We start from the raw sequence: 26885 nt of genomic DNA on the forward strand, positions 1-26885 counted from the left end.
TTTGGAGCGCTGGCGGTACATAAACCGATACTATGTTCAAAAGCCGACCCTACCACTGCCCGTGCACTGCTGCAAAGCGGCCCTGGTCGTCTACTTTGTGTTGCAAGAAGATGAAATGAGAGGTCTTCTTCAACAGAATACCCGTCCCTCTGGAGCCAGAGGTAAATTCTGAGTGTGCCACCATCTTGTATCCCCTTCGGTCCAGTGCCTGGCACGCTCTCCCAGTGAGGTGCGTCTCCTGCAGCAAGACCAAATGTGGGCCATGGCGCTTGAGAGCCTGCATCACCAGTCCCCTCTTAATTTTGTCTCCCAGACCCCGTACGTTCCAGGTCAGCATCTTTAGGGGTGGAACCGCTGTCTGCTGCATCAAGCCTCTATGTGCAGCTGCTTGCAAGTGTTGTGACATAGTGAGGTGGTTTAAGTGGGGCCCTCTGTGTCACTCCCATCAGTGCTGTGGTCCTAGTGCCCCGTTGGCTGGTGTGTGTGTTTCTCTCGTCGTGTCGTGTCTTAACGTGTAACACTTGAACCAGAAAGAGCAATCTTGCCCTTACGTGTGAAAATAGAACATCAACAAATAACTTCAATCAATCAATCAATCAGGAGTTTGTTAAAGCGCGACTACTCACCCGTAAGGGTCTCAAGGCGCTAGGGGTGGGGGGGGGGGTGGGGGTTGCAGGTTCCATTCCATCAAGGAGGGGTCTGTCGAAGAGCCAGGTTTTGAGGTTTCTTGCGAAGATGGGGAGCGGTGTCGTCTGTCTGAGGTGGAGCGGAAGGGCGTTCCATGCTTTGGCCGCGAGGAAGGAGAAGGAGCGGCCTCCCGATCTGGTCTTTCTGGTGCGGGGGACCACAGCGTAGGAAAGCTGGGCTGATCGTAGGGTCCTTTGGTGTGCGTGGAATTTGAGTCGGCTGTTCAGGTATGCTGGTCCGGTGCCGTGGAGAGCCTTGTGTGCGTGGGTGAGCATCTTAAAGGTGATTCTCGCTTCAACGGGGAGCCAGTGGAGTGTGCGCAGGTGCTGGGAGATGTGGCAGTGTTTTGGCAGGTTGAGGACCAGTCTTGCGGCGGCGTTCTGGATGTTCTGTAGCTTGCGGATGAGGTTTTTGTTTATTCCGGCGTAGAGTGCGTTGCCGTAGTCGAGTCGAGAAATAACTTCCCCTTCCCCGCCCCCCTCCCTGCCTCCCTGCTCCACGGACATACAACCGCCCGCCTCCCCAACTTAGCATAGTGCACATCCCTGTCCCAACCCAAAGTACTTGCTTGCGGGGTGAAAGAGTTCCGTGGTGGCAGCGGCTCCTCCTGCCCTCTTCGGCTTCACCCTGTCATCGAGTCCGAGGGCAGCACGCCCCATATGGTAGACGAGCACCGTCTAGTCTGTATCAGTAGGGTCCTCAGGACTCCGGTTACTTTTCACCACCTCCCTGTTCCGCCCCCGATCTTTTATCCGGGGTACCACTGTCCGTTGCTTGTGAATCTGGGAGGCGCTCACCATGGTGATTCCGGTGACCTCTGCCAGAGCGATTAGGCACTTCCACTTGACACCAGCCGTCCAGCCAATCCTGTGCTGTCTCTGGTGTGTCGAAGAACCATGTCCTGTTGCCATCGACGACTCGCAGTCGTGCCGGGAACAGCATCGAGTAGGGCAGTTCCTTTGCTCGCAGGGCCTTCTTGACTTCCGTGAAGGTTTTCCGGCGTCGGGCCACTTCAGCCGTGTAGTCCGGAAAGAATGCAAGCGTTGAATTTTGTATCTTTATCGGCGGTGCCGTCCGTGCTGTTTGGAGTATGGCGTCCCTGTCTCTAAAGTTGAACAGCCTGGCCAGCACCGGTCTTGGTGCAGCGCCTGGTTTTGGTGCAGCGCCAGGCACCCTATGTGCTCTTTCTACGGAGAAGAAATGCAATAGTCTCTTAGGCTGCAGTTTGGTCTTGATTAACTCCTCCACGTAGAGGTCCATCGCTCGCTTGCCCTCCGACTCTGGCAGCCCTAGGATTCGTACATTGTTCCTTCTCGAGCGTCCTTCCTGATCGTCCAGCTTCTCCTGGAGCTGCTTAGTAACTGCTTCCATACGCTCCATGGCTCGCTGCAGGTCTGAGGTGTCTTCTATCAGGGATTTCGTGACCACCTCCACTTGCGCTACCCGCTCCATCATTTTATGAAAGTCGGCCCGTAGTAAGCTAATGTCTGTAGATATGGACCCCACCGTTGTCTGCACATTAGACAGCGTCTTCATGATGTCCTCTAGTGTCACTTTCTTGACTCAGTCACTCTCCGTACCTTTTCCTGTAGAGGGGCGACCTTCCGTCTGCGAGGTATTAGCCTTTTCATAGTCGTTCTTGTCTAGTTTCGCCCCTGTCGTGTTGTGCCTTAGTCCCCTGCCTGCCATTGCAGAAACTGGTTCCGTGTCGCAAGGCTCTATTGGGCTCCGAGCCGCTCGTGTCGTCTGCGAGGTAACGCGTGTCACCGTATGAATCGGATATCACAGTGGGGTGGAGAGGGGGGGGGGGACTGCCGTAGGGCGATGAATCTGGGCACGTTTATTTGCACGCTATTCCGTCGTTTTCTGGGCCACAGAGAATGGTAAATTCTCGCCGCTGCTATGAGCCACTAGTCCAACTAGTCTGCCGTATGTGGGCGCCTTTGTACCTTCCCCTGTGATGGCGGTGGGCGCACTATGGTCGAGGCACGGGTTTGCTCCGTCTGGGGTTTCACTCACACTGGTCTTGCAGGCTTTTGAGACCCTTCACCCATCCTGTGGCTATCAGTAGGTGTGCTGCAGTCCAGTGTGCGCAAAGTGCAATTAGGGGCCTGATTCTCTATGTGTGGCCTGAAATTGTTGTCTCTCTTCCCAGCGCGGGGCCTCTCACGCGTGCCTAGGTGTCTGCAGCGCGGCCTCTGGGCCCAATTGACCGATTTATGGAGATGGGGGTTGTGATAGCGATCGCGAGGGGCCTCAGTCCCCCTACAACCGTCTTCCCACCTCGCAATGGTCCGGCAGAAAGTCGTTCAGCTCTCGCCTCCGCTGCGGCCCTTGGTTCATATGTCTTTCCCCCACGGCAATGCCGTATACTCTGGCGATGCGGCCTCCTTCTGAGTGCTCAGTTTGCTGCAGTTTTCTTTCCTCCGCTCCGCCGCTGGTTATTTTTCTCTCCCAGCCACCGATCCCACCGGTCACTTCCGGGTCTTATTCCCCGCCGAGCCTTACTTCCGCCCGGTCTGGCCGGCAGTCAAGGCCGGTGCTTTGGGGCTGGATGAAGGCCTCTGCTGTGCGCTGTGCTTACGGCCCGGTTCCCGATTTCGGACCACAACCGGAGATATATCCGACGGTGCCGCTTGGACTCTGCTCCCGGGGTCCGCACTCAGAGGTGCACTGATGTCGGATTACTTCACAGATTAATGGAAAGGAGCCGCTTTACCTGCCGCGCTCCTCAGCTACACAGCCGCCATGCTTGGCTGCTAGCCACGCCCCCGGCTGTTTATGGTTTTAATGAACTGAATATATTGATAAAATGATTTACTTACTTCAAGTAGATGTACTTTTAGTAGTGCCATCAGCAGGAAAAGAAATTGTTTGTAAATACTTGCTAGTTGCCACTTTGTTAATTTGCAGTTCACACTCCTGCTGTACTCCCATTTGAACTCCAACTTTTCACTTACAACTGCTGCAAAAAACACACTGTGATGGATTTCTAGCCGTTGTAAATGCCACATTTGACCATAAAATTCCACAAACCCAGATTCTGTGATCTGAGATTTCCTGTTACAGGTGGCACTACTTGCACTTGCAACTAGACTTAACTACATAGAAAGGTGCCTGTGAAATGACAGTTAAAAGGTGATGTTCAATGAAACGTGTATTTTAGGCTCAGAATGGCCCACGGTACAAAATATCTAGTTATTTTATTATTCACGATGTAGTTTCTGGCCTTTTTTCAACTTTAACAGCTGAAAATTAACACTTGGCATCCGCCGCCTTTCTCCCTCCTTGTCAGTGGCAGCTGGTATGTCCCGAGGGTGGTGGCGCAGGTGGGACATTAAAAAAATGTAATTAAAAGCACTTACCTGCAAGCACGACATCCTCCTCAATGGCTTTCTCTCCTCCAGGCAGGAAGGCTCCAAACTCATAAGCCAATCCTGGCACTGCTCTCACCAGCATGAGAGCAGTGCCAAGATTGGTCGGAGCGGCCATTATCAGCGCTCAGAAGAGCACTGGAGGCTTCTGCTTTCTCTAAGCCATCCATCTTAAGACAGCTGGTTTGAGAGGTGTGCATGTGTGGCCATAAAGTCATGCACACTTTAAACTGAAAGTGCCCTGCTCTCTTTGCTGCTGCCAGTCAGCAGCTGTCCTGTCCTGCCCCCTTATTGACACTTCGTTTGGGAGGGCGTGACGAAAATAAAATGGAAATAAATTAACTTCATTACCTTTTTATTTTTCGTCTCTGGGGGCATTTCAGTGGGCGGGGTGGGGGGGGTGTGCCTCCGCTCAAACGGTGGAGATGCCCCTGGTCATTCTCAAACATAGTAAGCGCAATCAGTAGAGGTACATGATACTTTGCCAAGTTACAGGGATCACATAAGCAAATGAATCCACTTAAAAAACAATTCAACCTGGAAACTGTCAGAGAACGTCAAGGAGGGAGAAAGACAGTGGCTTAAAAATATTAGCTTAGCTGTTAAAGTTGTCAAGAGTTATTTAAAAAAAAAAACTATATATTCCTGAGTTTTGTATTGTGGGGCAGTCAATGCCAAAAAAAACCTGTTAAGTTGAACTCCCCCTTAAAAATCAGTAATATTGTGCACATGCTGGTGGAAGTACATTTCTACAGTTTTTTGAGAGCGCCCTTTTCATTACTTGCTTCCTGTGCTCAGGGGTCATGCATTGTGCACTCAGGCGGTGCCTGGCCTCCAATCAGTGCTAATCTTCACTGAATTATTCTTTCATGATTTCTTTGAATTGAAAATGAAAAACGATTTTTAACGCGCAACTAAGCCCAGATGGGTGTCAAGGCGCCTAACCAAATAATACCGGACAACAGAGACTGATCCTAATTCTCTTCAGCATATTCGTTGTCCGTTAATTGGAGCGGGTATACACGTGAGACGTCCTTAGTTCATTTGTAAGATATTATTTGCTCGTTTTCCCGTTTTGCCCCATTTAGCTCCCTCTGTTTTATGGCTGCTTGTGTCGCACTCAGCTTGCCTAATGAGCCATTTGGCGGGTGCGTCAGTTTTATTAACATTATGTCATCTTTGCACTCTAATTTTCAAACCTGGAAGTGCTCCCTGGCTCAGTTTCAGGGCTTTGGTGCATTACATAAGTGTGATGCTGGTTTCATATTTTAAACCTTAAAAAATAATTAGAGTCACATTTTTTGTTGATTGTGTATGTACTAAAATGTTTTTCCTTACAACGATCTTATTATTTTTTATGTGAACTAATGTAAACGATTCCATCTGCACTTCCTTCTTTAGTTATTAGTAGAGTTGTATAGCACAGTATTTCTTTGTTTTCTCTACCTGCACATACATGCTCCTTACCCAACCCTCCCTCCATTCAGGCAATCAGACATTACTATATGTGAGTGTTATTCAGTCTGTTAAGGAGGTAACCTCTTTCTGAGTCAGTTGCAATGCTATGTTGCATTAGATGTGCCTTATATAAATGCTATCTCTTTGCGTCCTAATGGCTGCGTTCCTAACCAGTACATTTTTAGGTAGCTCTTTTATTCTGTTTGGCATTTCCATATGTCTGTTGGCATCCAGTTACTTTCCTCTTGCAGCTGCTCTATTCCATGTTGTTGGTGCTTTAACTTAAGGTGCACCCTTCCTGAAAGTGGCAGAGGGTGAAAGGGGATATCAGTGGGAGCCTCTATGCAATTACAGAGGGTAGCCAATCCAAGGCGATCGATCCCTTGCCATCTTCCCTCCACCTAAAGTGATTGATGAAGCCCATGTTATTAAATAACAGGACCACTACAACGCTCATGGTGGAAACATACCAAATAGCTCCTCGGTGAATAAAGGTGCGTTGGTTCTTTTCCTGATAGTTTGTTTGTGGACTACTGGACTTTGCACAAAGCTTTCAGAATGTGTCTATTCGAATAATAATGTTGCAAAGTTCATTAAGAATTCTCCTGTGTTTTTCAGCTGTGATCCGTGCAGTTAAACAACGTGGGGCGGGTGGAGGGAAGTTGACAGATGTTGGAATAGGGAAAAAATTAATTAAATTAATAAATCATATTCCGTACACATGGCCGCCGCCCCTTCTCACCACGCTTACCTGCACGGACCTCTGCTGCTTTTCCCTATTGTGTAGATTTATTTGCTAACTTCACTTTGAGTGACAGCATTTTTCTCTTTCACAAAGAACACATCTGCACACAAGGTAGTTACCTTCCATGCCAATGTTTTTGTTTGTACTTTATTACTTTGGTGTTGACTTTGTGTTTGGAGTCTGATGCGATAGTAGACCACTTTCTACCTGCTCTTTCATGCTGAGCACAAGACACATTCCAGCTTTAACAGTTCCTGTCTCATGCTACCGGTGTTGTAAATCCTTTTGGAGTCTCCTTTGTTTATGTGACAACTGCTATTTCACAGAATGCTTCATTGTGTCTATTTGAAACTGTTCTTCATGAAGTTGTCCTTTTTAGGTCGAGCCTGGGCAGCACTTGCGCTGCTCTGCGAGGCATGCTGTATTCGAGTATGGACTTGAAGCTCCACCCACTTTCCACACATATTTTCATTGGCTTGTGTCATTGTCCTTTGTAAATGCTGGCTTTTGATTCGTTAATAGGCTTGTTAGTCCATCCTTAGTACCACCTTGTTCTCATTTGTAACCTCCCATGAGGACTGGCCCTTTTACTTCTGCTGTTACATGCTATGTCTGTAAGCACTATTTTCTTTAATGGGTTTGTCCTACTACAGGCATGACATGCTTTCCTGCAACATTCAGCGCGCCATGCACGCTTTCACTTTCATAGCAGCCTCGGACAATGGCAGCCATTTCTTTGAAATGAAAAAGGTCTCGCATTTACAAGAGTTTGAGCTATTGTTCTGTAAATGACATTGCCTTTTATTTATGCGTTAATTGTCAAAACAGATAAATTAAAGACATTGTCTTTTACGCCAATAGCTTAAACTCTCACAAATGTGAGACCTGTTGCATTGCAAATGCTTGTTATAGTATGCATGCAATGAATTGCATTTATAACTGTATTTCCTTATATCATGTTGGTATGTATTTTAATTGAGGACTATCATTATTTTGGTAAACCAGTCTGTATGCCCTGCTTGTATGGCTCTCTAGTTTGCTTTGAGCGCTCTTGTGTGTTTATATTTGTAAATAAATGCAGTCTGTAAGCCCTGCTTGTGTGGCATTCTTGTGTGCTTTCAGTGCTCTTGTATGTCATGCTTCTATAGACATCTAGCTTTTAAATTACTAAATTGGAGCTCTACTGTTTAGTCCTGTTTCCTGCTCTATCGATCTATCCAACCCCATCTGTCTGTCTATCTATCTATCTATATGATCTATCTATCTATACAACTCTGTCTGATCTATCTATACAAATCTATCCAGCTATACTAATATATCAATATATGAAACTCCTTCTGTTTGTCCCTTCAACTCTATCTACCCAACGCTACCTATCTATATATCTGTTTATATATGCTACCCTATATATATCCAACAAATTTGCCTATCAACCCTATATGTCTGATCTGTACATCTATAAAACCTTTATTTGTCTGATCTATTTATACAAATCTTTCTGTCTTATCTTTCTATATATCTATACAACTCTGTATTTCTGATCAGTCTATCTATACAACTCTATCTGTCTGATCTAGCTATCTATGCAACTCTGTCTGATCTGTCTATTTATACAACTCTGTCTGTCTGATCTATTTTTGCAAACCTCTTGATTGTATCATTTTTGCAAGCCCCTCTATCTCTCTTTTCACACCTCTCTATCTGTCTCTGCACACCTCCCTATCTGTTTTGCGCTCCTCTTTAGCTATCTGTCTTTACAAGCTTCTCTATTTGTAAGAAGGTTTTACAAAAATATAACAAAAAAAGTATTAGCAAACAGGAGTGAATGGCAGCCAGTGCCAGACCAATTCTCTTTTTCAGGTCTGATGATAGCCCAGACCTTTTGATTCCACTAGCATTATATATACACAATATAGTTACTTATAGGAGTTTTCAGCCAGACGTCATTCATTAGTCTGTTGTTGTGTTGTTCACATTTTTTATCCAGCCACTACAGCATGCATCGTGTGGCTAGGGGTCAGCACACTTAAGCCGTTTGTTAACTTTACTTTGAGTTACAACATGTTACTTTTTTACAAGGAGCCCATCCACACACAAAGTAGTCCTCTTTTGTGTCACGTGCTACTATGTGTGGTTTTTTTAAACCAAAATATTTTTGCCTTTAACCAATGATGTATTTTAGATTGATGTGAACCCAGTTGCTTCCCCAATAATAAACTTTTCCACAAACCATGACAGAACAAAATAAGAATTGCCAAAGCCAAAACGCTAGCGGTCAACACCAGACCTATTGACTTTGCCAGGGCTGGTTATTAATTGTGATTTGAGCCAAGATGGTGTGATTGTATGTAATCTTGCAAACTTAGATCCACTTAGCTCTGTTGTGACTCAACATTTACTATCCTTAATAATTTGGTATCAACAGAATCTTTTTTTGTGGCTCCTCGCATCTCACAAGAAAAAAAAGTTAGTAATCTCTTCTGTTCTCCTGTTTTAACTATCAGCTATGTTATGTTATGTTAGGCGGATTTGTAAAGCGCACGGCTGCCACAGCAAAGGGGCGTCCCAGCGCTGAAACCAGATTAATACCGCTGGAGACAACAGAACAACTTATAACGAAGGAAACAAGAATGTTTTGATCGTTTTGCGAAAGGGCAAATAAAGCTAGAGAATACGGATAGAGATGGGGAGGGAATTCCAGAGCCGAGAAGCCAGCACTCGAAAGAAGCGACCGCGAGCACGCGCCCTCCTCACCCTAGGGACAACCACCAGGTTCTGTCCCATGGAGCCGAGTTGACGGGAGGGAGTATAGAAAGAGTGCAGGTCAGACAGAATGCTGGGCGATGAGAAGTTGAGAATTTTGAAAGTGATACAAAAGGCATTAAATTCGATACGCCTGGCAACAGGAAGCCAATGGAGGTGGTGGATAGCATTGGAGATAGAGCATGCCAAGGAGCACAAGGGCAGCGGCGTTTGGAACCCTTTGAAGTCTAACAATCTCGGTCTGATTAGCTCCGATGTAGAGGGAGCTAGCATAGTCCAGTCTGGACAAAATCAGAGCCTGGACAACAGCTTGCCTTACTGAGGGATCGAAAAAGCCCAGATGGGGGTTTAAGCCCCAGCAGCAGCCCGAAACACGTTCCAGCCACCTTCTTAGTTTGAGTTCTAAAGTTAACACCTTCAGCGCGGCACAAATTCTCGCGCTGTGCTGAAGGTTCTAATGAGCCAATGGGCTCATGACGGAACGGTTCCGTCATGAGCACAGACCAACCGACGCTCATGACGGAACCGTTCCGTCATGAGCATCGAAGGGGTTAAGGGCAGTGACCAGCCAGACCCCCAGGTTCTTTACCGCCTGTTTGGGGCGGGTGTTACCCCCAGAGCGGCGGGCCACCAGTGCTCACACCACAACTCTGGGTCTCTCCCCACTAACAGAACCTCAGACTTACTGGCGTTGAGTTGTAAACAGTTGTCCGTCATCCACCCAGCGATAGCCTCGAGATCGCTGCGAAACTTGCAGGCGTTTCCAGTAGCATCATCGGTGAGAGTGACTACCAACTGGGTATCGTCGGCATACGACACCACCGTAAGCCCTCTGTTGTTAGCCACCGCTGCCAGTGGTTGCATATACAGATTGAACAGGGTGGGGCTCAAAGCAGAGCCCTGAGGAACCCCCTGATTCACAGCATAAACTCTAGATCAAAAAGGAGGGTGATCAGCTGGAAAGTCCGCCTAGACAGAAAGGAGGAGAACCAGGCCATTTACCATTTACTATTACTGCCGCGTCCAAGCGCCTGAGCAAAATCTGATGGGAGACCGAATCGAACGCGGCACTGAGATCAAGCAATATCAGTGCCGACGTGCAACCGGCATCTAAAGCCCATCTAAGATGTTCAGTTACCGCCAGCAGAGCAGATTCTGTGCTGTGACCAGGGCAGAATCCATTCTGAGATGGGTCTGGAAGATTGTTAACCTCCAGGTAATCTGTCAGAATGGCCCTATCTGTTTCATTCTAGAAATGAGGGCTCTAGGGCTGAAAGGAAGTGAGTGTGAGTGAAATAAATCTGTGAGGTGGGGAGGAGGCATGGGCATAACAAGTTGGCAGTTGTGCCAATAGGAGAAGGACATAGCAAAGTTTCAAATGGTAAGTGAGTGAAAGAGTAAATGACTGAGCGGAAGTATGAGTGCAGTGTCTCTCTACAGGACTGTAGGGATAGGAATAGTTAGATAGCGTTGACTGTAGGAGGGAACACTGAAGAGCCTCACAGGAGCATCTCAGCTTATATTGTTTGTTTGCTTAGGGGAGTTCTGAAAAATTTACATTACTGTGTACCTTATTTAGAGTTTGCCTGTGCTGGTCTGGTGTCGAAAAGTGGCACATACCCTTTCTACTGTATATAGCATGCCAGTGATATCAATGAACTACAGAGGGTGGGACATCTGTCACTTTTTGGCTGATGTTCAGCTTCAACCCAATTCTAAATAAGGCCCAGTGTTTTATCCTGGTAGCCCCATTGAAATATTACAGATTAGTACAAAGCCTTCAAGATGTCATAGCATTCATTTAAGTATTGTTTTGTGCTATTCTGGATATCAGTGTAAGCTAGAATTGGACAGTTCAGGGCTGGTGTTCGCTCAGAAGCTTAAATGGAGGGGTTTTGTCCTTGACTTCAAGGTTCTTGCCGGAATTACCTTCTTGAGCACACTTTGTGATCCTAAGCAGTCTACACCATAGTGAGAATGCAAACACTTTTAAAAAGGCACACTTGTTATAATAAGTATTATGACTTGCAAGGACATCCTATTGCCTTCTGCTTGACTCTTAATCTTGTTATTGACTTCTTGACAGTCAACTCCAGCTCATTACTGAGTTGCTGACAAGAGAAAGTGTAATGCTTTAGAACAGCCTGACAATGGTATGACTGGTCCTATCATTGACTAAGCAATACATAGTTGAATATAGATAGTGTAATGTGGAGGAGGTGGTATATCTGGAGCCATTTGAAAATGTATATGGCTTATCTTTAAATTGCTTGAGGTAACTCTTTGTGTAATAATGTTGTAAGAATTGGACCATCCAAATAACATACTGGATTGAAAGCAAATTAATGTGATATTGAGAGAGCAAGTAAAAGAGACTTAAGTGACATCCCAGTTTCAAGGAGGGCAGTGTTCTGAAAAACAATCACCAAAGTCTGACATGTTGAGCCAGACAGGGGTGTTAAATGGGTTAACAATTGATTGATTGGTGAGGGCTTTGTGAATTTGTAGGTTATTAATTAAACAGGACAAAATAGAATGTAGGGCTAGTTTGTTTTAGAACAGAGCAGTTTTGCTTCATGAATTGTTGTAGATATCCAAACCGCTAAAAAGAATAGTAAGTTACAAAGGTTCCTCTTTTTTAAATTTAACAGCGTTATTAGACAGATTAGGATATTGAGCAACTTCAGAAAAAATACATACCAGAATATAAATGATTCATAATAATAAGAAAGAAAAAATGAATGCAACATCATGAACAAAATGGCAAGAGAATATTAAACTAACTAGAAAGTAACTAGGACATACAAACTCATTACTGAAGTCTAATATCAAGAAATGGAAGACTTTTAACTTTTATATAAAGGTAAGGGAAAGAAAGGATTATAAATAACTGCATAATTTTTATAATAATTGAACAGTGCTATTAAATGTAATAAATATACATTACCAAGAAATATTGATGTAGACCATAAACCTTAATAACCTTAAATAAATCAAACTAACAACTAACAAAAGTACATTAATAACAATATTAATATTAAAACAGAGAAATAATTTAGTCAAGGAGGCTTAACATGTTCCTCTAGTAAATCACGCACATTAGCATACATTTGATTAACATTAGTGACACATAATTATATAGGTAACCATAATGAACCTCTTTTTAAAACTAAAGAACCAGAGGTTAAAAAAAGACTATCTAATGTATGATTAAAACTAACTACATACCACCATACCTACAAAATAAATATTTGAGGCATTCTTCCAGTTGATGGTCATCTGTTGGAAAGCTGTTGCTTATAATAGGTCTAGTAATTTTAGATAATTCTGAAGCACAGTTACCAGCCAATATACCAAGAAAAAGATTTGTAATTTTAAAAGAGATATTAACCTGAAAACGTAAATTAATCAGGTTCCATACTGTATGCCAAAATCTATCAACATTGAAACAAAATTACATACATAGTAAATCCCTATTGCAACAATTGCAAGACCAACAATTATTGTAATTAAGTGGAGCAATTTTAGAAAATTAAACTAAAACTAACAAACATCCTATTATGAATAAAAGCAATGTTTGAGTACGTTTCGCAGTCTTCGAGCTAAGTTTTAGCCCAAAAATATTTGAAATGGGAATAGTCAAAGAAACATTTAATTATTTTTCCATAGAATTTCAATCTTAGATTTAGGTCCCAGAGTAGCACCAGCCAGTAAGCATTTATATAAAACAGAAGATTTAGGACTGGCTGATAAAAACTTGAAGTAATTAATTATTGCAAAGGACAGATGCTGGTTCATCCACCAACAACATACAAGCATCTGAAATTACTTGCACATACTTATACCTAAAGGAGTCAGGACAACCAAATTTCACATGAACCTCAGAAATGGACAAAGGTGAAGAGTAATCAAAGAATTGATGAGTCCACAAAATACCTCTCTCCCTCCATGTGTTCCACATAGTCTATTAATTTTAACATCCTTAGTATACCAAAATGAAGTTTTAAAAAAGTTCTTTCATTTGGAATTGACAAATCATTAATACGGACAAATCATTAATACGGACATAAAAATTTGCAAGTAATTTTAAAAATTGGGAGTGAGAATCTGGTGTTCATCATTGAAAAATAAATAAACTCAGCGAAAAACAAAGGAGATAATAAAGATCTTTCCAAAACTACCCATAAAGGAGTACATTACGTATTTCTCGTTTGAATCCAAAAACCTGCTTGTCTTATGTAAAATACTTTGTGATATAGCTGGAAGTCAGGAAAGTTTACACCTCCCTGTAGTTTATTCAGTTTGAGTCTAGCTAAAGATATATTAGATTTTTTCCATTAAATAAAAATTGGACAGAAGACAGTCAGTTTTCTAGAAATAATGGCAAGTAATATTCACTGGGATCATAGAGACAGTAAGTGAACCGTATACCTAAGCATTGTATTTTCGAAGATTTCCAAACAAAATCACAGGACTGAAACATTTGTCTGGTGCAATATTTATTTAACCCTTTCACTGCGGCGGCTATTCCGCCGCAGTGCTAAGGGGCGGGGGGGCCGCGCGGCGCTCTCACGCTGGTGACGGAACCGTTCCGTCATGCCCCTTGAGTGAGCTGTGCTTGTGACGGAACGGTTCCGTCACGGCCCCACCCACTCAATAGAACGCGACGCACAGGTGCGAAATCAGAGTCGCGCAGGCGCGGCGAGCGGGCCATGACAGAACCGTTCCGTCACCAGCACAGCCCACCCGAGGGGCATGACGGAACTGTTCCGTCACAAGCGTGGGAGGGGTTAAAGGACAAACTTTGGGTTTTCCCCCAGCATTGAGCTTATATCCTAAAAACAACCAAAAGCTGAAAATTCACTAAAAATAGATAGTAAAGACTTATCAGGATTGGGAACCAAAAGATAGATGTTATCACCATAAACTCATAATTTTAACAGATTATCTCCATATTGAAAACCTAAATTGTTGAGTTATTCCTAATAAGAAATATTAGATAAGAATACTTACGATTAGGAATAACCCAGATTAATAAGCCCAAGATCAATAAAAGTGGACATAAAGGGCAGCCATGCCTGAATCTTTGTTTCAAGAAAATAATTGTGCTTCTCGCATTAACTAATAGATAGGCTGTAAAGTAATGAGATCAACAAAATCATTTTGGAGCCAAAACCATGTCATTGCAGAGAATTGAACGTAAGGTAACATTACAATTCAGTCTATCAAAAGGTCTGTCATTCTGAATAGTTAAAGTAGCAATAGAAGCCTTGAGATTAGAAGAGTTGTTTAAAACATTAAAAAACAACTTTGGGCCTGATTCTGATGCGGGTTGGAAAGCTTCCCGACTGAATCGGTTTGGAAATGGTTTCCAACCCACTCCGATCGGGAGAGTCCAACCGACGGAGTACAATGCATCCGGATGCTTCTAGATTCGATTTGGTTGGACTCCCATTGACTTCAATGGGAGCATATGTTCCTAACCGCATCATAATTGGGCCCTGGGTCGTTCCCGATCCGATTTGGAAGGAGCAAATGCCATTAGGAGGCCTTCCTAGTCGCATCAGAATCAGGCCCTAGGTGGGAATGCTTTCCTAACCGCATCAGAATCAGGCCCTAGGTTATCTGAGTCTAATCTCCTCTATATAAAATCTGTTTTTTCTTGGCCAATGGGTTTAGATAAAAGGAGTTCCAAACCCATTGCCAGGATCTTCTAAAAAAATCTTGTAATCTATGTTCACTAACAAAATATAATGCTTGCATAAAATAGCATCCTTACCCTTTCTGGAACAGATTAAATCACAGCTTCTTGAAAGGAACCACCTGCTGAATTGATAGAAGAGAAAAGTTTGATCAGATCAAAGAGCTTTAGAAATAAAACATTGGAAAAAATGGTATGAAATTAAGTTGAAAACCCCACAGGACCAGAGGATTTACCTTTTTAACACACCACAACCCTGGACATCATTTTCCTCACGGAAACGTGGATGCAGGAAGATATGATTTCTATATCTAACATGGCCACCCCTGCAGGCTATTCTATCCATCTTCTGAATAGACCGACAAGAGGAGGTGGTATTGCGGTCCTGACTAGATCGCACTACACCTGTGTGTTTACCAGACTCAGTATTGAAGGCAGTGAAAGTGCCCGCTATACTATTAAGATCAACTCCCACTTCTCGCTGTCAGGCATTCTGATATATAGGCCTCCGGGGGCGAACAGTCGATTTGTAAAAGCTCTCTTGGAGACAGTCTGCTCCCTGGTAGCAGGTGTCGCCAACATTACCATCTTTGGGGACCTTAACATTCATTTTGATATGTGCACTGATAATAAAATTAACAGCTTGCTCGCGGACATAGCGGCATTCCAGCTCTGCCAACTGGTACGAGGTCCAACACATAAAGGGGGTCACCTTTTGGACCCCATTTTTACCAACTTGGAGGAAGCAGTTGCAAAAGCACCCATTCCTATGAGATGGACTGATCATATGTTGGTGATCATGTCCCTACCCAGTCCGAACACTCCCACCCCAGGGCCAACACATAAAATCTATAAACGTCCTTGGAGGAAATTGCGACTAGAGGACCTTCATGCCCTGCTTAAAGCACATCCCTTTATGGACAGTGAAGATACTAACCAGGCATATGAAAATTTTTGTAACTGGATTAACCAAGCACTGGACACCCTTATCCCGGCGGACTGGACTAAAGCCCGTGCGCAGGAGTCTAATCCATGCTTTAACGAGGAGCTTTTAGCTCTAAAAAAAGAATGCAAAATTGCTGAACGTAAGTGGCGAAGGGCATATGCACCAGAGCTGAAAACTCTATATGTTGGCATCCAAAAAAAGTATCACAGACAGATTTGTAGAACCCGGGCTGCATACTACACCAGCGAGATAAATGGTAGCCAAAATCCTTCCAAAATTATTTTTAAAATTCTTAAGGAGTTAAGTGCGAAAAAAGCGGCGACTAACGCTGCCAGTTCTTACACATTCTGTGATAACCTGGCGTCTTTTTTTGTTGATAAAATCAGCAAAATGTATAGTCCTTTCTCTGTCACACCCACCCTTACCCTTCCTACGAACTGCCCAACACATGAACTTAGGACCATACCGGAGATGGACCGAGAGGAATTTCTTAGACTTTGCTCAAAAGTTATATCTGGCTCTCCAGCAGATCCACTAAAACTGGAACATTTTAGAGAGGCTGCCTCATTGGTCCTTGACCCATTAAGAACTCTGATCAATTCTTCGTTTACTACATCTATAATACCTGCCAGATGGAAGCAGGCATGGGTGTCCCCCATAATTAAAAAACCTACTTTGGACCCCACTAGGCCGGAGGATTTTAGACCTATCTCGTTGCTTCCGTGGCCTGCAAAGATTGCGGAGTCCTATGTCAATGCTGTTCTGACTCAACATCTCCAGTCGTATAACATTCTGGATGCTTCCCAGCGCGGATTCCGTGCTGGACACAGCACGGAAACCGCCCTTCTCAGTGTGACAGTACACCTCCGGAAAATTCTGGATTCCGGGCAGACGGCAGCACTGATTTTATTAGATCTCAGTGCTGCCTTCGATACGGTGTCACACGAGGTCTTGCTACATAGACTGGAAACGGCAGGAGTTGTGGGACAAGCCCTGGCATGGTTCAAAGCTTTTTTGACCGGTAGATCTTTTCGGGTCTCCACCCCACCGTTTCTGTCTAAAGAATGTAGCATTGAGCAAGGCGTACCCCAAGGCTCCGCGCTCAGCCCGACACTCTTTAATCTGTATGTCCAACCACTGGCTGAGGTCGCCAAATGGTGGGACATGTCCATAGTCTCATACGCGGACGACACTCAGCTGGTGGTGATGCTGAGTGACGAAGCCGGGGCAAAAGTGCACAAGTTTAAACAGGGCCTTACTGCAGTAACATCATGGCTGACGGCGAACTATCTTCAGCTTAATGCTGACAAGACGGAGGTGCTGGTAGTCGGCAAAATTGCTGCAGCATGGAGTGAGGATTGGTGGCCAGACATTCTTGGCAACCCTACAGAACCTAAAAAGGAAGTTAAAAATCTAGGATTCTGGTTTGACCCCTCACTAAGTTTTGTGGTCCACACTAAGAAAATTGCCGCTATGTGTTTTGGACTCTTGCGAAATCTGAGGCCAATACTAAAAATGTTTGATCCGCCCACGCGTCAGCTTGTGGTGCAGTCTACAATCCTTTCACGACTGGAGTAGTGTGGCTCACTGGTTAGAGGCGGCAGGCTCGAGAGCAGAAGTCGGCCCGGGACCAGGGTTCAATTCCCGACGCGGCAGGGTCGTGGACCTTGGTCAGCGGACTTGATAATTCTCGCTTCGGTGCTTACTCTAATCAGGGGTCCCACTCGGCAACTCTGGGCATTAGCTTGCCTAATCTCCACAACGGCCCCACCAATTCAGGGGATGCCTGGCTCCACCTTGGGGACTCCCAGCAAGGGACCATTCCACAGGGAAAGCCAGGACGGGTTCCCCAGAGTTATACAGCGCCAGGAGACCTATGGACGGGTAGCAGTGCGCTTTACAAGCTCAAAAACATTTACAATTACATTTACGCAAGTTCTCTGTTTCTGGGAACTAACCAGACGGAGAAGGCTCGTTTACAACGCGTCCAGAACGCAGCAGCCCGTGCTTTGACTGGACTTCCCCGGTTCAAATCAGTGTCTGATACACTCTCAAAGCTACACTGGCTTCCTATTGACAAAAGAATCCATTTCAAGACTTTGTGTCTTGCTTTTAAAATTCTGAAAATGGACTCACCCCCTATGCTCTGCCCCTTGATGACGAGGTATTCCCCTCGTAGACCTCTTAGATCGATGGGACAGTGTCTGGCTGTAGTTCCTCGGATAAGGCTAGCTCTGACGGGAGGGCGTTCCTTCCGCTATCTGGCTGCAAAACTTTGGAACGCTCTTCCACTGCAGATCCGGAGTTTAAATGACCTTCTGGCTTTTAGAAAGGCCATCAAGACACACCTTTTCTGTCAGTAGTTGGTTGTGCTGTGCTCTTTCTGATGGCTGTGTTTGCTTTGTCTCTTCTGATCAAGTGCCGGGACGCCCCTTTGCTGGGGCAGCCGTGCGCTATACAAGAAAGTATAACATAACATAACATAACATAACAGTTATTTCTTCAAGGGATAAATCCTCTCCCAATGAGGAAAAGTCCAGCTTATCCCTTCTGTGATTCTTGACTGAGTTTAAATAAGAATTGATATCATTATGACAGGTAGCCGCTTCATGGGAATACAAAACCTCATAACATTTTTTCAACTTTTAATGTTCAGGTCGTTATAAATTTGAGTTCCCTGACTTTTTACCAATGAATCAACTTTGGTCTTTCCTTTCCTAGCTTTCACATAGTTTGCCAGTAATTTTGCATCTTCATTATTACTAAGATAACATTTTGCACTATTTTTAATAGAATGAAGAAAGTTTGTCAAATTGAAGTTTCGCCCTAACTAATGTAACTTAATTTTCTTTTAAATTAAAAGTATACAATTGATATTGCAACATTTTAATATTATGTATCAAAATGTTTTACTCCTTTTCAAACTTCTCTTTCTTCTTGGGGAGAAAATTCATTTTGAAGCATTAAAGGTTTCCCAAATAAGTTGATTTAATAACTCATTGTTTTTAGGTATAACAAAAAACATCAGCTACAAAGGTTTGAAAATTAGGAGATAAAATGATATCATATAGGAAGGAATTATTAATCTGCCATCCGGTGCACTTTTTATGAAGAGGAGCCAAATCCAAACCTGTGAGCACAGGGGCATGACCTCAAATCAAAATAGATACATGTTTCGCCATTAATCTAATTTTGGGCTAATTGTTTACTGAAAAACTAATGATTCCATCTAGATTGGTAATGATTAGAAGGGAAATAAAAGGATTACAGTGGGGTTACGTAAACTCCATGAATTCACATGCTCTTTGATCAATAGCAGAAGAAAATAGTTTATGCATCTTATTAGGAATACGTTTTATTAAAAAAGGATCCATAATTTGGTTACAATCATCTTCTATTGATTTTTGTCACATTAGTAACAGTAAATTGATGTAGGACCATAGACCTTTAAACAGTAGTAGGAATTTTATTAACAAGTAACTCAGCAGCAATCCATTGACCCTTAGTACCAGAATATTTGGATTTAACAATAATATCCAAATGTTTATTACACAAAATAATTGCTCCATTATTCTTGTTTGATTTGCTGAAAACTAGAACCTTACCTACCCAAATTCATTGCACCTTTTCGCTCCTGTCTCTTTTAGATGAGTTTCTGGTAATAAGACCAAATCAGGTTTAAGCTGTGTGGCAAGATGGCATACAACTCTCTGTCTTTGCATAGTTTTATTTTAACCTATAACATTCTAGTTATTGTAATTGTAAATAATCAATATAAAATTCTGTCTGGCTTTTAGAAAAAATTACATAATAATGTTAAATATTGAAGAACGATGAAAAGCAAAAGAGAAAAAGTGATAAAAGGAAGATTGGTGAGAGAAAAAGGAGAAAGGGAGCACACGAAAGGTAAAGTACAAAAAGAGAAAAGATCAAAGGTAAAGTAGACAGATCAGATCAAATACATAGCACCTGAAGAATGTACCTTCATGGGAACAAAGACATTGGGAGTGGAAACCGCTCATACTGAGAAAACACACGCAAGAGGAAAACGAGTTGGTTGATGAGGAGGAATAGAATACATCATATTACAGCAGACAAGATAGAATTACAACACCAGAAATGAGAGAAAAAGAAATCATAAGTGACTTAACATAACATATATAAAATTAAGTATCAAACAAAAAAACAATTTAAGCTTTTTGGGGAGAGGCAGATTTAGAAGTATCCATAATCGCTATTCTACAATCTGCAATACATTTTTTGAGAATTGAAGAATCATAATAAGTAACAGGTTTAACTTGAAGTAACAAGCATGAATTAAACCAGCGCTAGCACTCATGACTCTTGTGGTTGGTTGAAAATCTGAAAACTCTTTGCTTCGATCCACCCCAGTTTTCTCAACATCTTGTGTGAAGAATATTCGACCTCCTGACCATGAGAGTTGTGTCGTCACTTTTGCTGCATTGCTAACTTTGAGCAGATCTGTGAATTCCAGAAATGAAATATTAACATTTCTAGGTTTAATAGAGGAAGAAAAAGGCTTATTCTTCTGTCCAAATCTATTACCCCCCAGGATATTAAATGAAGTAGACTCTGGCAAACCCATATTGGGAAGTAAAGATGTAAAAAATGTAATTGGATTATTCCCTTCAACCGCATCAGGAAGGTCACAAATTCCTAGATTATTACGCCTATTCTCCAAATTTTCTTTGTATCTTTTAAATGATTTAACTTCCTTCTGCAACAGATGAATTTCATTAGTTGTATCATGTGTCACTTACACTTTGTTCCACTTCTAAGATATGTGATCACTTTTCATTTAGAACTTGGAGCGAATTTATGGGTTTTTTCAACATGTGGACAAAGAGCCCTAACTTTCCTGAATAGAAACTCAAGCAATATTGAGGAAGTAAACTTATCAGTGGAAGGAGGATCCTGCTTAGCTCTCTTGTTAGCGGAACTAGAAGTTATAGCTTTCATTGGTGAAGCAGGTTTGGGAATTGCAGGGGGCAAGATATCATGTTTGGGTGTAGCTTTGTCTTACCTCAGTTCAGCAGTTATTGGATCAAGAATAGTGTAAGAAGGAAAGTGGATTTTATTACAAAGCATTCATTTTCTTGTTTTTCCCATGAAGGAAACAATCAATTGGATGTAAGAACTTGAATCACAACAGTTACCAGAGAATACGTAGATACACTATCTTAGTATGTGAGGTATTTGCATGCAAGTAAAACTTCCAGCAAGTTTAGCAAACAAAGTCCTCAGGATTGTCAGTAATATCATAGATACACAGCAGTGCTTAGTATGTGTTGATAATTTGAGACGCAGAGGTCCTTATTGAAAAAAAAAACATGCTGGAACTTAGTAGCACGATCAAGTGCACAATTGTGGTAGCTACCTTTCATCTTCCACAATTATTGAGACAACTAAAGTCTCTAATGTAAGAGTTAAATCATTGCTCAGAATGGGAAAATCAGGATGGCAGCTTCACAAAAATATAAGTAGGTGAGGAAAAATATAATGAATCTCTGGGAATTAAATTCCATAATAGGAATTGGACCGTCTGAAGGCCTCTAAAATGAGAATGAAGTTGCACCGTTACACCATTGAAACAATATACAAAATGGCCGTCGTGGCTGAGGGAGAAAATTAAGTGGAGTATCATAAGGAAAAAGATGGAAACATACCATTTCCATGATAACAAATATGCTCTGATCCGCCCCTAGACGGCAGCAACTAAATGCAGCATGACCTCTCATCCAAAAAGCTGCTACATCTGCTGTGAGAATTGAAGCAACTCAGGCCGGGCCAGAAATCTTTTTATTGTAAAAGTTCTGTTAAAGCCTGCTACTACCATCTTAACTATACAACATACGGCACCCTTGGCCCTACGTAGAGTAGACAGAAACAGAGTTAGAGGTATGCTTGCCGTCTCCAATTTGTAACATGTTTTGCTTCGGTAAAATGAACCAATTTCTTAAAAGTTAGAAAAGTTTTCTCTTTTTGATTGCTTAGAAATTTGGGGATGTTGGTACCATTTCTCTTGGATTCAGGTCCCATTTTCTGACTCGGTTTTATGGTATTTACCTTTTTAGACTCTTTTCTTTATCTTTATCCATATTTATTTTTTTCTCATTCTTTTGATATTTATCCATATTTAATTTCGGTGGGTGAAAATATTAACTTTCAATTAGTATAGTTCCACATTTCTATAACACATGCATGTACACTCACGTTTTGATGTCTGTACCATTTTAATGAACTAAGTATCCCCATATAAAAAACACTAACATTGTAGTACTTGCACAAGTTTACTTCTGCAACTATTATATCTTAATTTTGAACCCTCACCCTTTTAACTCTCGTACTTTCAATATGCACAGCGTTTGATCTTTTCGTCATTAATGACACCATAGATAGACACTGAAATGAAGACCTAACCTCTATAATTTCTATTTTTATACATAAAAATAGTCAGAAAAGCAACTTTTTCTGTTCATAATAAACATAAAAATCAGTATGGATGTAAAACTGTGAGCCTTAAAAGTAACCTACACTAAATTGCCACAGCCCTCTAAATATTTTATTAGCACAGTATTACCCCTCTGGAGTCATCTCTTGTATTTTTTTTTATGCTCTACTGTCTGTACTGAGTTAACGTGTAGGCTGGCCTGCTTGTGCTTTAGGACGTAAACTGCAATAACAACAAGGTGATGGATGGAATGTTTGAATTAATCTTAGCCACTGGCAGTCTCTTGGGTCGCATTCAAGTGTATTGTTTTTTGCCTACCATGCCACTCTAGACAAAGGCCTACCTTATGCAAAGCAGTACCGACCCTGCTCCTTATGGTAACAGTCTGTTCCAAACTGCCAGGCAAGGCACTTCCAGATAGGACTACAAGCAACCCCAGACCTGTTCCGACCTACTTAGGTCTCATCATTGAGGTGTAACTGAATACTTTGGTACAGTGAGCAGGCAACCGACATCTGGGCATACCCTACACACTTAGTGCATAAAGTGCAACAACAACAAGGGGATGGATGGAATGCTTAAATTAATCTTAGCCAATGACTCAGGCCACATTCCAGTCCAGCATATTTCTCCCACTATGCCACTCTTGATAAAGGCCTGCCTACCCTGAGCGATTGCCAATAGTTGGACGTATCGTCATCATTCCTCCAATCACCGTTTGTGTGTTTGATATACCATTAAAAGTGGCAATGGGGTGCCCAGATATGGGTCCCATAATCACTGTGCCACCGGAACCAAGCTACACCTGACTGACAAGCCCTGATCAAGACAAAACCGGTCTTGAATTGCTTGTGTTCTGGGTCAGGGAGGACATGGCCTTACAGTTTGCATGGACTGTTCCCACTGAAGCAGGTTCATTTCATTCATTTCATTTCATTTTTCATTTCAACTTAAACACAACATTTACCAAGAAAAGAAAAAATCATTACATCAAAAATACATTCACTATACACAACAAAGCATCTATATCTGTTTCAGACTGTTCCAAGAGGCAGGTCACAATTTCTAGCCTCAATAACCGTCAGTGATTTAGAATCCCAGGAACAGTAGTGGACAAAGTCACAGTTAAAAGGAGATGTCACGACACATTAATTCTACGAGTCAATGGTTGTTAGTATTGCTAAGTTTTTATCTCCTAGAGCCTGGCAGCGGAATTGAGGGCAGCCCTAAGAGGAGCCGTCTTCACTCTAGGCAAGCTGCAGAGTGTTGCACTACCGTAGTCCAGCTTTGAGATCACTAATGCCTGTACTGCAACTTTTAGGTCATGTGCAGGGAGAAAGGGTTTGAGTTTCCTAAGTATGCTTAATTGGAAGTTCGCCTTTTTCGTGAGGAAACCAATGTGCTTCTGCATTTCTAGACTTTTGTCTAGTTTAATACCCAGAGAGGATGCCGAATCCACGAGGTGAGGTCTACAGTTAAGAGCAGTCAGCTGATTCAACCATTGTTCCATGACCAGAGATTGTTTGTAGGGTGAGGTTAGTAGGAATTCAGTTTTTAGAGCATTTAGCTTCAGGTAATTTCGTGTCAGCCAGCTTTGTGTTTCCATCAAGACTGAGTTGAGGGACTGAATGTCTTCGAGGGAGGCGATCTTCGGGTATAGTTGGGTATTGTCCGCATACGTGTGATAGTGAATGCTGGATGATTTTAGAATTTCAGTCAGAGGCTCCATGAACAGGTTAAAAAGCATAGGAGAGAGTGGTGAACCTTTGGGGTCCCTTAGGGTGACTAGTGCAGGATGGGACAGGGATTGGTTCACCTTGAAGCTTTGGAATCTGTTCTGAAGGAATGAGGAGAACCAGTTTAGTACAGGCCCAGACAGCCCCATCCTGTGTTCCAGGAGGTCATTTAGGTTATCATGTTTGACTGTATCAAATGCTGACGAAACATCCAGAAGGATCAATAGACATGTCTCATTGTGATCCAACATTCTTAGCGCATCATACACGATGTGCGTTAGTGCCGACTCTGTACTATGACACGGAAACCAGATTGGCATTGGTCCAGGAGTTGGAAATGGTCAATGTGTTTACACAGTTGGGTGAGCACACATTTCTCCAGGAGCTTTGCCAAGGTGGGGATGCAAAATTCCAAGTTACTCAAAGAATTAAGAGGGTCTGTGGGATCACCAGTTGGTTTCTTTAGGATCGGGGTAACTTGACCTGATCTAAGACAATCCGGAATAGAGCCTTGCCGAAGTGATGCATTGATGATTGTTGTCCAAAGTGTTAGTAAGGAGGCTCTCACTTCCGGGAAAAAGTTTGATGGCAGAGAGTCGTTGTAATGATTGGAAGGTTTCAGAGTCAACTGCGTTTTGCAAATAATGCATGGCGGAGGGTGTTCAGTGGACTGTTCCAGAGGTGATCATGTGGCGAGCATAATTCAGTCTCGATCTTAATAGTCTTATCACTGAAGAAATCAGCAAATTCTTCACAGTTCGGCAATGCTCCTTGACCCCGTGAAAAGAGGGTAGGATGATTGTTTGCTTGGGACTTGATGAGTTCGAACAGTTTTTTTGTACGCTTCTTTGCTTGATCTAGTTGAGTTCTGAAAAAGGTTGCCTTCGAGCATTTGATGCGTTTATTGTATATGCTTCACAGGGATCTCAGGTGACAGAGATGTTCAAGGGAGGGATACGATCCCCACTTCCTTTCTGCAAGTCTTAAATTTCTTTTTTTGGAATTAAGATTATCATTAAACCACGGTTTGGAGAGTTTAGAGGACATTCATTTAAGCTGTAGTGGTGCCACTGAGTCAAGTACATTAAGCATTGAGTTGTTATAGTGGGCCGTAAGATCGTAGACATCCGACATGTTCATAGGGAGGGGCAGGATGTTATCACAGAGTGCCGTCATGTCTTGTGAGTTGATGTTCCGTACGGATCTTTTCAACTGTTTTGGGATCTTAGGTTGGGCTCTGCTTGCTCTTACCGATTCAAGGATGAGGAGGAAGGTGATGCAATAGTGTTCTGTCCAGTCACATGGGAAGATCGACTCCAGGAGGATAAAGTTGGACTTACCAATGACAAGATCTAAGGTTGCTCCTTTGATATGAGTAGGGCTGTCACAAATTTGGATTAGGTTCAGTTCAAGTAGGAAGGATTTAAGGCTACTGACCATCACATTGTTTACATCATTTATTTATTTATTTATTTATTTATTTAACTTATATAGCGCGTTATAACCACCGGGGTCTCTAAGCGCTGTTTTGTCCAGATAACATAGTGAGGTATGGCATTCACTTGATCCCAGTAGTGCGCCTAGGGTCTGCTCCATGCTTGCTTAAAAAGTACAGTTTTTAATTTTTTCCTGAAGGATAGCAAATTGCTTTCCTTCCTAAGTTCTGGGGCCAGTTTGTTCCACAAAGCTGGGAGTGTGTTGGAGAAAGCACGTCCCCCCACCGTGGCCAGTTTGAAACGGGATTGGGACAAAAGGGTAGCGTCCGACGAGCGCAAAGTCCTGCCCGGTATATATGGGAATAGGCGGGATTTCAAATATCTTGGTGCTTTACCATACAGCGCCTTGTGTACGATGCACAATCCTTTAAATACAACCCTCTGCCGAATCGGGAGCCAATGTAGCTCCTGCATCAGGGGGGAAGAGTGGGCAGTCCTGGGTTTCTTATAGATCAACCTGGCTGCATCATTCATAACCCCCTGTAGTTTATCCAGCAACCGCTGGGGTAAACCTATATACAGGGAGTTCCCGTAGTCCAGCCTAGCCAGGATTGTGGCTGAGACCACGTGTCTCAAGGTAGAGAATGAAAGTAATGCAGAGATCTTCCTTAATTGTCGTATCAGGCCTATACAAGTACCCACTACCGTAGTGACTTGCTTTTTCATGGATAGTTTGTCATCCACATATAGGCCTAGACTTTTGACTGCAGTCGCCGGTTTCGGTGGCACACCCAGCTCCACAGGCCAAAATTTCTCGCTCCAGGGGTTGCCCGAGATGGAAATGGGCAGCACTCCAGTGAAGGTTGAAATCTCCCAGGAAGATCTGAGTGCCCTGGAAATCAGCGTTGGCTGAAATAATGTCCATGATCTATTCTGTGAAGGGAAGGTTGTCACGAAAGGAGTGGTAGAACGTGTGCAGTTTGCATGAGTGATTGTTGCCTTCAGTCACTTCAAAGCATAGGTATTCACAAGACGGCAGGAGGTTGGCATGAATTACTTTTACTGTTAGATTAATACGATGTAAGCATGCAATGCCTCCCCCTTGACCACTAGTTCTGTCCAACCTAATGATATCAAAGTTGGGAGGCATTACAAGCTCCAGGATGGGAGCAGCTGAGGCATTTAAAGAGGTTTCTGTCAACATTACAAGGTCAAGATCCTGGACAAGGATGAGGTCGGCAATGTCTGCAGCGTGTTTAACAGCCGATCTACAGTTTAGGAGCGCGCATTTGAGTCTAACGTTGGTGTCCGTTTGTGGAGGTAGAGTGGTGGTGACTTTCGTGATAGGGTGGAGGGATATGCCAGATCATTTGAAAGTAGGAGAGAATGAATATCACTATCAGACAGGGAGGCTCTACATCTGGAGGGGCGAGAAGGGTTGTTGGGTCCGGAGCGGAGGCCCAACTACGGGGTATGTGGGTGATGTGGTATGGTGATTTCCTATGATAGGGGGGCCTATGTTTCGGGCCCTGCGATTTTGAGTGAGCTTTGCCTTCCCTACATCGTG

At 43.1% G+C, this 26885-nt stretch overlaps 1 protein-coding gene across 1 annotated transcript in view; it reads left to right on the top strand.

Moving 5' to 3' along the window:
• SCFD2 (sec1 family domain containing 2) overlaps positions 1-26885 on the top strand; it is a 1876913-nt gene that overhangs the window by 402230 nt on the left and 1447798 nt on the right. The gene's annotated exons all lie outside the window — the stretch shown is intronic.

This window comes from Lissotriton vulgaris, chromosome 3_1 (genome assembly GCF_964263255.1).
Source record: "Lissotriton vulgaris chromosome 3_1, aLisVul1.2, whole genome shotgun sequence".
NCBI lineage: Eukaryota > Metazoa > Chordata > Amphibia > Caudata > Salamandridae > Lissotriton > Lissotriton vulgaris.